At 40.5% G+C, this 10889-nt stretch overlaps 1 pseudogene across 1 annotated transcript in view; it reads right to left on the bottom strand.

Annotated features, from left to right (window-relative positions):
• The window catches only part of LOC108514817 (CD302 antigen-like), a 24025-nt pseudogene extending 13142 nt beyond the window's left edge, over positions 1-10883 (bottom strand). The window contains exons 1-2 of the transcript XR_001881353.1: positions 10792-10883; positions 1679-1789 (exon numbers count right to left, since the gene is read on the bottom strand). The product of XR_001881353.1 is annotated as a CD302 antigen-like (transcript). The remainder of the gene's footprint in view (positions 1-1678; positions 1790-10791) is intronic.
• Between the last annotated feature and the right edge of the window lie 6 nt (positions 10884-10889).

Here is a 10889-nt window from a genome sequence, read left to right as displayed (position 1 = left end):
AAAGGAAGGAAAGAAAGAAAATAGTTGCAAGGGAAAACTTGATTTAAAAATATTCTAAGACCAGCAGAATTGCTATTATTTTATTTCAGCTGCCTTGAAATAAAACCATATTGGCATGTTGGAAATTTCGTCTTGTTTTCACAGAGCCAATGTTCATGTAAGACTTTCTCAAAGGGAAGCATCATATATGTATTTAGGACTATGTGGCACTTTAATAAGATTAATAATTTCAGTGTTTACATTTATTCCTTCTATAATAAATGTATATGATTTTGATTAAGGTATCCCTAATACAGTTTGAAACATTCTTCCAAATGTTATCGTTGAAGAATATAACAGTAATAAAAAGCACCTTTAGGCTGGGCATGGTGGCTCACGCCTGTAATCCCAGCACTTTGGGAGGCCAAGGCAGGTGGATTGCCTGACCTCAGGAGTTCGACACCAGCCTGGCTAACATGGTGAAACCTTGTTTCTACTAAAAATACAAAAAATTAGCCAGGCATGGTGGTGCACCCCTGTAATCTCAGCTACTCCGGAGGCTGAGGCAGGAGAATCGCTTGGACCCAGGAGGCAGAGGTTGCAGTGAGTTGAGATCACACCACTGCACTCTAGCTTGGGCAACAAGAGTGAAACTCCATCTCAAAAAAAAAAAAAAAAAAAAAGTGTCACAATAATTAGAGGCTCAATTGGGCCCAATAGCCAAATATATAAATAGCCTCCAAGCACAGTCTTTAAAAAATGACACTTTTTGGCTGGATGCAGTGGCTCACACTTATAATCCCAGCACCTTGGAAGGCCAAGGTGAGAGGATCACTTGAGGCCAAGAGTTTCAGACCAGCCTGGGTAATATAGTGAAACCCCGTCTCTACAAACAAACAAACAAAATAGCTAGCGCACATCTGTAGTCCTGTCTATTCAGAGGGCTGACATGGGAGGATCACTGAACCCAGGAGTTCAAGGCTGTAGTGAGCTGTGATCATGCCACTGCACTCAAGCCTGGGTGACAGAGCAAGATCCTGTCTCAAAAAAAAAAAAAAAAAAAAAAAAAAGACATTTTTATTTCAAATATTTTACAATGTGAAGTTACAAATCTATTTCCTAGAGAACACTGAGTGTATGCTCTAGCAAATAGCCTTTTTATAATTTTTCCTTGATAAACTCTTTTTTACTACAGTCTTACTTCATGGTCCTATGTAATCTGACTTCAGCACTTTCCAGGAGAATAACTAAGTGATTAAGAACTCTAAGCCTAAAATCCAACAGACCTGGGTTAAAATCCTGGCTTTGTCAATTATTTCCTGTGTTACCTTGAACAAATAACTGAAGTTAATTTCATCTCTCAATAAAATGATGATAATAACACCACTTGATAGGTTTGTTATGATAATTAAAGCCAGGTAAAGTATATGGTGTGCTTAAGCACAGTGCCTGGCACAGGATATGCATGTTAAATAGACCCTGCTTTGGACCATATTGTCCAACAACTGTCTTCCAACTCCAGGATTAAATATATACCCAATTCCACTGCCTGTAGCTTGTGTGTTGTCAAATAAAAGTTGTACATTAAATCTCAGGACCCAGTTAAAAGTCATATGTGACAAAATCAGTTTTTAAAGAAATTAATGAACACTGTTTACTAATTTGTGAAAAAACAAACAGAAAAGAATAAGCCTTTTACCATGGTCAGTACACTGATTTCTGACATCCTCTATGCTTTCTACTTTGATGGCTTCTTGGAGAAAAATGTAGCAACTGTCTTGGAACTGAATCCAAGTAGATGAAGGACAGTCTATGTAGAAAAAAGAAGAACACTGTTAAATAACTTGAGAAAAAGAATTACATGAATTCCCAAAGATAAGGATATTAGATATTAAATTTTCACATACACACAAAGGCAATTTTCTTTGTTAAATCTTTATTAAAATAAGAAATCAACCAGTGTAAAAGGAATTTCTTTCTCTCCATTATACATACGGAAAAAGAGAAATGTGCCAATGATTCTCTTCTGACTTTATAGAGCAAAGATACAAGTTTTTAGGTTGTTTAGGAATTCAAGGCAACAAACTATCTAGAAGACAGCCAATCAGGATTACACACTTCTCTTTGAAGGTTATCTTTGCAGTATTTAACAATTTCAAAAGTCTTAAGACTTTTACAAGGCCCTGTTGTTCAAATTATACCTCCAAGAACAGAAGAGAAAAACAAGTTGCTAGCTTATAAATATTCACACAAGTTTTCATATTGCACAGGAAAACGAGACTAATGTTCTTATGAATGTCCTTAATTTAACACCTCATCAAAGTAGATTCTTTAAGGTGAAATAGAACCATACCTCTTCCTCTACTGCTCTAAAGGGACATCTCCTTCACCTCTATCTTGGTCTCTTTTTGTTTATTATAAAGATGTGCATTTTTAAGCCTAGGCTCTAGAACCACTGTGACCCACCTAAATTTATTTTATATCCAAGTTATTTTTTCCTTCCAGCTGTTTTATAAGCACTTGAATTACACATATGACTACCTTGGGTTTAACTCTGGCAGGAATCTAGAACTCTCCCACAATGCTGGCTTAAAGATACCGTTGTTTTGCAACAAACACTTTGCTTTGGGAAAATGTTCATTATGAAACATTAAAACAATCTGGCTATAAAATTACATGATACCAACATTTACAAAGCAAAGAAGTCCAGAATCGAGTCAGGAATTGGAGAAGCCAGACAGCTTTGTAGGAGGAAGGTCTGAAAACAAGACACTTGGTTGAAAGTCTGTATATGGAGCAGGTAGATCCTTTCCCTGAGAAATAGCATTCAGCCATCTCAGGTTCATTACACATTTCTGCCACCTTCTTTGAAAATCTGGTCTTTATTCAGAGAAACTCTTATTCCTTCAAATCCACTTCCAGGAATTTAATCTAGATTTTCTAGTTGTTCTTAATGGAAGTATTAGTCTTCTACTCCATGATAGTGAGATGCAAAATTCCATCTTTTATACTTTTCAACAAGTTATCAACAATTGGTCACCTATCTACCCATCATCCGTATCAGACATTTGCTGAGCAACTTCTGTGTGTCAGGTATAATGCTTAGAATCCAGGCAAAGGGTGTATGATAAAAAGCACAGTGGGCCGGGCGTGGTGGCTCAAGCCTGTAATCCCAGCACTTTGGGAGGCCGCGACGGGTGGATTCCGAGGTCAGGAGATGGAGACCACCCTGGCGAACACGGTGAAACCCCGTCTCTACCAAAAAATACAAAAAACTAGCCGGGCGAGGTGGCGGGCGCCTGTAGTCCCAGCTACTCGGGAGGCTGAGCCAGGAGAATGGCGTGAACCCGGGAGGCGGAGCTTGCAGTGAGCTGAGTGAGATCCGGCCACTACACTCCAGCCTGGGCGACAGAGCGAGACTCCATCTCAAAAAAAAAATAAAATAAAATAAAATAAAATAAAATAAAATAAAAAAGCACAGTTACAGGTACCTAGTAAGGTCTCCATAAATATTCATTGAATGAGTGAACTAGGATGTAAAGGCAGATTTCTTCCCTCCTTCCCCTCTCTGCTGCCTGAGACATGACAGAGAGGACACAGCAGTCATTTCCAGAATAAAAAACTGAAAGTCAAAAGGGCAGAGGCTCTAAACTACAAACTTTGATTACTCTTTCTCTTCTTTTTCCCTCTTTTACTTTCTTCTGGTTCCTTTTATTGCTCTTTTCTTTTACCTTATGGATTTTTTAAAAGTGAAATGGAAGCAGACTGCATTACCACACTGAATGACATCTGAAACGCTTTTATAAATCATTGGCAATTATTGAACCACAGGTTCAGAAATGCACTTTTGTATTATTTCTAGTCAAAACTACAGATACTGTTTTCTACTTACAACAAATAACAATATACAAAATGAATTAATTTTGAAATACCATTTATATAAAATAAAATATGTCTAATAAGTCCACAAAATATAATCAACACCCAAGCACTTATAGTTCTTTTTTTTTTTATCTTTTGCTGCTGGCATGCTGTGAAAACATGTAGTTCTTATACTTTATAAATTAAAACGATTCGAAGATATGATCTCTAAAACACTGATTAAGGTATATGCTTATTTCAGCGGCAGCTCGTGTCAATTCTCCATGAAGTGTCTCAGCCTTTTCTTCCTCTAACCTATGACTCCTCTGAACATCTGTAGGACTTTTAAACTGCATTATGCATGAGAGGCCTTTTCTGGCAACAAGGACTAAAGACATGCTCAGGCTACAAGATGATAGCTTTATTGTACAGATACGTGGCCAATAAGAAAACTGAGGATACTATCTCAACAGTCAAATAGGCTTAGCGTTCATATACTAGGCCCCATATTGGGCTGATGCCTAGCCTAGTCAGCTTTTGATTAAGGAAATTATCCTTATTCCAATTAGTTGTGGCTAGGGTTTTGAAAATAATATGGCACAAATCATAAGAACTATGGGTAGTCATTCTTCTTTGGAAAAGGAAATGTGTTACCCTCTGACGGCCTATACACGTTTACATAGCACTCATTAGATCCTGCTTTATATAGCGGCTATGTGATATGCATCCTGTTTTCCCAAATGATTTTTAACTCCACGACAGCAAAGACCATGTCTGAGATCTAATTGTACTCTCAATAATAACTATCCTTCTGCCTTGAACATAACACTGGAAGGGGTGCATAGAAGTGGGTCAATACAGGACTCTGGTTAAGCCCATTAGGTTGTGGAGAAAAGTCTGACTCTGACTACACAATCTTGGACATGTTATTTAACTTACTGTGTCCCGGTTTCCTTATCTGTATAATGGGAATAACAGTACCTATGTGAGGGGGTTGCTGTTAAAAAATTGTGCTAGGTGCTTGGGATTCCACAGTGAACAAAAAGGAAAAAAATTCCTGTCCTCCTGGAAATTTATGTTCCAGTTGAGGCAGATACGCGAAAGGAAGACAAATATGTAAAATAATGTTAGATGGTGTATTGTGGTCTATTGCTATGTAAAAAATGAGCAGCTTAAAACAAGAAACACTTATTATACATAGTTTCTCTGGGTCAGGAATTCAGAAGCAGTTGCTTGTCTGGGTGATTCTGGCTTGGGGTCTCTATGAAGTTACAGTGAAGATGCTGGCTAGGGCTGCAGCCATCTAAACACTGAACTGGAGCTAGTAGGTCAGCTTCAAGAAGGCTCACTCATATGGGTGGTGAGCTGGTGCTGGCTGTGGGCAGGACACCACAGTTCCTCACCATGTGGACTTCTACACAGGGGTGCTTAAGGGTCCTTATGACATGGCAGGTAGCTTCTCCCAGAGTGAGTGATTCAAAGGAGGGCAAAGGTGGACATGCAATGCTTCATATAATCCAGCCTTGATTGTCACACTGTCTCATTTCCACACTATCCTATTAGTTATTGTATTAGGGTTCTCCAGAGAAACAGAGAACCAACTCTCTCTCTCTCTCTCTCTCTCTCTCCGTGTGTGTGTGTGTGTGTGTGTGTGTGTGTGTGTGTGTGTGTCTGAAAAGATAGGAGGGAAAAAGTCACATGGATATTTCAGGCAAACAGAGGGAGTAGCAAACACAAAGCTACTGTGTTTGCACAGTATGGGAATGAGTATGATGATGATAATGATAACGAGCTACTCAAAGACCACTGATGAATAACTAAGTTAGTAATACAGAAATGGTCCTGAACTTAATGATGGACGACTTACGATTTTTTTACTTTACAAGTTTATTGGGATATAGCCCCATTCTAAGTCGAGGAGCATCTGCATGTAACAAGACAAAAAAAAACTTTTTTAACAGGATGTGTATAGAAAAAGAGAAAACAGACTGTTGACTCACTTCCCCAAAACTTTCAACTGTCTTCTCCTTAGGCTCATTTCAGCCTTAGCAGTAACTCCAGTTAATTCAACATGGAACCCCTTTTCTCATGCTATAGATCAGACTGTGTGCCCCAGAAACAAGTTTTAAGCACTACTCAAAAGATATATTTTTACTTTGAGAAGAACAGGGCTCAAATAGAGGCTGGACAACTCCTCTGAGGAGAGTTGTTGACGTTCATGCACCTCATGAGCAAAAGGCTAAACGAAGTCATCAACGCTAAGTATGTTTGCTATAGTCCTAATATAATTAAAAACCTGCCCACTAAGCTCTCTGCAAAGGTCCTTTCTATGACTCTTATTTCTTCACAGCAGTCCTGAATGATAGGTTGTTATTAATAATGCACTTAAATGACTCTTAGGGATTTTATAATTTTATAATTCTTTAATATGTATAGAAATTTAGGAGCCTCATGAATATTTTAGAAGTTGTACTTAGCACAACTCCAAAAGTTTCTATATAGATCCTCTGCCTAAAATTATCATGTGCTAATAGAAGATAGTATCATATCCACAGGAATACTTTGCATTACCAGTCAAATCTAATAGAACTGTCTGTTCCTTTATAAGTTCTCTCTTTGTCTCTTTTTTTTTTTTTTTTTAAAAACAAACAAAAAAAAAAAAAACAGGCACAGCATGAGGAAGTGATTCTTGGGACATACTTATTCTAAACGTTAATAAAGGAAATGGCAAAGACTTCTTTTTTATTTTCATTGTCAATAGTAAGACCTTTACTCCTCTCCCATTAAGATATGAGTTGTAGTCACATAACTTCTGCAAGGGCAACTGTGGCAGAGACAGATGAAGAAGAAGGGCTATTTATTACATTTATAATGCATGGAGGAGGGAGTGGCTGTTCCAAGTCCCTGACTAATCCAGAGATTCTGTGGCTGTACTCTGAGCTGCAAGATCTCTCTGAATCCCAAGGAAACCGAGGCACTCTGACACCCCATCCCCTCTCCGTATCACTCTTCCCAATCTAGCTTTCAAGATATGCATCTCCATATTCTCCCATCACTTCCCTCTTCAGAAGGGCTATGAATAATATTTTTTCATAGAAGGGGTGTGCCATTGTTAATCTGTACCTTTCTCTTTGGGCATCACTGGTCTATTTTTTTAAAGATTTGGTCTCAAGATTTGCCCTCAAAATCTAAAATAGGCCAGGCGTTGCAGTTCACACCTGTAATCCCAGAGCTTTGGAAGGCTGAGGTAGGAGGATCACTTGAGCTCAGGAGTTCGGGACTAGTCTGGGCAACAAAGTGAGACCCCACCTCTACAAAAAAAAAAAAAAATTAGCAGGGCATGGTGGCATGCACCTGTAGTCCCAGCTACTCAGGGGGCTGAGGTGGGAGGATCAATTGAGCCCAGGAGGTCAAGGCTGTAGTGAGCCATGACTGCACTACTGCATTCTAGCCTGGGTGACCGAGTGAGACCCTGTCTCAAAAAAATAAAAACAACAAAAAAAAAATTAACCCACAAAAGGAATGAAATACTTGATATGCACAATAAAAATTATGGAAAGTAACTTTGCTGCAAAACTAGTTTTCGACACATAAGCAAATTGTTACAAGATTCTCAACAGTAAAATAAGTCCTGAAATAATACCTAATTGTAATTTCACTTTTTCATTGGAAGAAAAATAAACATTAACATTGCAAAATTTATTTTAAAATCCTCTAATATTTAATCTGAGATAATTTCTCCTGAAACATAACTGTGTCATACACAAGAGTCGGAAAAGGTGGCATCAGGCCGGGCACGGTGGCTCACCCCTGTAATCCCAGCACTTTGGGAGGCTGAAGTGGGCAGATCACGAGGTCAGGAGTTTGAGACCAACCTGGCCAACATGGTGAAACCCCATCTCTACTAAAATACAAAATTAGCCAGGCGTGGTGGCACATGCCTGTAATCCCAGCTACTCGGGAGGCTGAGGCAGGAGAATTGCTTGAACCCAGGAGGTAGTGGTTGCAGTGAGCCGAGATTGTACCACTGCACTCCAGCCTGGGTGACAGAGTGAGACTCCATCTCGGAAAAAAAAAAAAAAGAAAGAAAGAAAAGGTGGCATCAATAGATTAAGGTGATTTAAGGCTTTGAATTCAATCTATGAAATGAGTGCATAGCAGAGGTAACAGAATTTGAAAAAAATTGCAATCCACTTATCCCACCTACTTTTAAATAACTCACCTAAATTTTCATCCTTTTATTATAACTTAGAATAAAGTGCAGGGACACAAATCAAACAAAACAAAAATCCTCAAGATGGTAAAATCTCTGTTATTATGGAGCTTCCCTCTGGTAAGAGAAGCAACAAGCAAGACAGATGAATAAACACGATGCATTCAGAAAGGCTTGGAAAAGATAAAACATGGAGATGTGATGGAGAATGTGGGTGTTCAGGGAGGCTTTGGAGAAGGTGACATATGAACAGAGATCTGAATGGTGGAGGTAGGGGCAGCCATGCCAAGGACTGCGGGAAGGTGGTGTGCACAGAAGGACCAGTGGTGTTGGAGTACCCAGATACTGTTTACTCCATGGATACACAGAGTGAATGACAGGAAGGGTGGTAAGAGATGACATCAGGGAAGAAGGCAGAGGCACCTCATCTAAGGCTTGTAGGACATGGCAATTCAAAATCCCGAGATTCTGATCCACATGATGATCATGGAATGAGGGACTTACTCAGAACATGCTTGTTCACTTATCTCATGCCAGGCATAGGAAACCACTGACCAATAAACACATACTGATCATCTATTACGTGCTTAAGCACCCTTACGGAAAAACTTTTTAAAGGGATGCCATAGATTTTCACTCAGGAATTTAAAGAATGTTTTGTCCACTGTGATTTTCAAAATAGTAGCAAAGAACAACATAAGATCACTTCACTAATAACCTCCAGAATGACAGAAAATAACAATGATTTCCATTTCAATATCACATTTATATGCAATACCCATATTTTATTATGCAACATCATAAGAGCTTTTCTATTAAGATCTTGGTATTCAGCAACAAACTCTTTCTTGACTTAGTTCTAAGCCAAATATGACCCCTGATCTTGCTTGGATGGGAGATTTGTTTAGTATTATGAAAAACACACTTAGTTTTTCAGCCCTAAAACATTAGCATATATATGAATGTGCTCAGTAACCATAAACATCCAATACACATAAGGTGGTATTCATATGTTTTCTGGTTGCAACAATTACCCTTCATTTTGTATGAAGAGAATAAAGGGAAGGAAACCAAGATGAACCACACCTGTAACAGGGACCAGACGTGAAGTTTCCACTTAATGCTCCCAACAGCCCCATGAGGTAAGTATTATCTCTCTTTTACTGAAGTGCAGATAAGTTGGTTAACTAGCTAGGTCAAAGCTCACATTCATTTCTAAATTAATCCTTAAAGCTTCCTGACTGAGAGGAGCTGATTAATTAACAACATTAATTTATTCATCATGCACTTTTCTAAAGCTCTTGAAAAGCCTATTGATCCACAGTGGACTTATCAAAGGAAATGCACAAAAATTTCCAAAGGGAAATGTGCCCTCTATTGCTGGTCAAAACAGCTTCACTGAAGAAGAGACATACCAAAATCTAGAAACTGATTTTCTTTAAAAGTCTGACAAGAAAGAAAAATCTGACAAGAAAATTCGACTAGCCTAAAGTACAAATGCACAGCCTCGCAGAGGGTGGTTTACATGAGAGTTGAGATGTTACTGGCTTGCAAAATGAGGGTGTGCAGAAGAAGGGTTCAGAGACAGCCCAGCTTTGTCTTAGACAAAATTAATGTTCCCAGTCTGAACAGTGTGAACATGGGCACATCTTGTTTCTGCCCCTTTGACAGGCAGCAAGTGGCATAACCAGTCATAAATGCTGGTCCACAAAAGCTTTCAAGAAAGGAACCTTGGGTTTGTATGCAAGTTCTGAGCTGTCCACTGAAATATTCCTGTCAGCAGACTTCGAGCAGGCACTTATTATAAAAAGGCAGTGAAATTCGGGGCCGGGGTTGGGGGGGAATCTCTTGCATTTTATTTAAATCTCTTGCACTTTATTTAAGCCCACACAAGTACTAATTTAGTTCTTGTTTATTTTGCTCTTTAATTCCTGGAATTGTTCAGTCAGTGGTGTTTTTGGAAGTCTCTCTTCTCCAGTCTCCCCATCCACATATTTTTGACATGCATGTATGGAAATTTTTTTAAAAAAAAACCACAGTCAATAGAATTGTGCATTTTCCTCACAAGTCATTTTGTAAGTGAGTGGTCACGTGTGTGATTTTTCAGATGTCACTTGCACAACAGCAGACTAGAACTTTAAAACCCCTTGATTTCAGTGAAATCCAAGCTTGGCCTGTTCCCGTTCCTCTTCCATCCAGGGGTTATTTGGCTGAACTGTTTTCCTGTTTCAACAACTTGAACACCAACCAACTAGACAAACAGCGCTGCTTGCAAAAGAGGGCCTGCTTCCTCCGGCCCCCACCCCCATCCCAGCAACCCTACCCCGGCCGCGCACCAGCTGGGGAAATCGCCGCCAATGTCCCCGCTTCTCATTTCAGCCTGAAACGGCCCTGAAACGGCGCCCGTCGTGCAACTCCAAGTCCCTCAGCTCTCCGGCCAATCGGCCTAATTTGGGGGTTCCCTCCCCGCAGAGTGGGGTCTGCGCTGAGGATGTGGACTCCAAGGAAGACAGGGCCCTCCCGTATTCTCGGCCACCTCCCCTCCCCGAGGGCAGGCGGGTGAGAGGTGACCCGGAGCCAGGACCCACGGGGGATGGTCGTGCAGGGAAGGGCGGGATGCCCGGCCAGGCGCTGCGTCTGCGGGCCGCCCTCGGGTGCGCGAGGACGAAGAGTGTGCGTTGGGAAGGGGGCGACGGCGGTCGCGCGCGGTCCCGGCGAGGGACGGCTTACGGGCTTACCCGCGACGGCAGCAGCGGCGAGCCCCAGCAGCGGCAGCAGGAGCGCGGGCGGCGCGGCCAGGGGCATGACGGCGGGTGCCGGGGGGCGTCAGCGGTGG

This window comes from Rhinopithecus bieti, unplaced genomic scaffold, assembly GCF_001698545.2.
Source record: "Rhinopithecus bieti isolate Rb0 unplaced genomic scaffold, ASM169854v2 scaffold_34391, whole genome shotgun sequence".
Taxonomy (NCBI): Eukaryota; Metazoa; Chordata; class Mammalia; order Primates; family Cercopithecidae; genus Rhinopithecus; species Rhinopithecus bieti.
The sequence above is the reverse complement of the archived record's forward strand: the minus strand, read 5'-3'. Positions and strand labels throughout refer to the sequence as shown.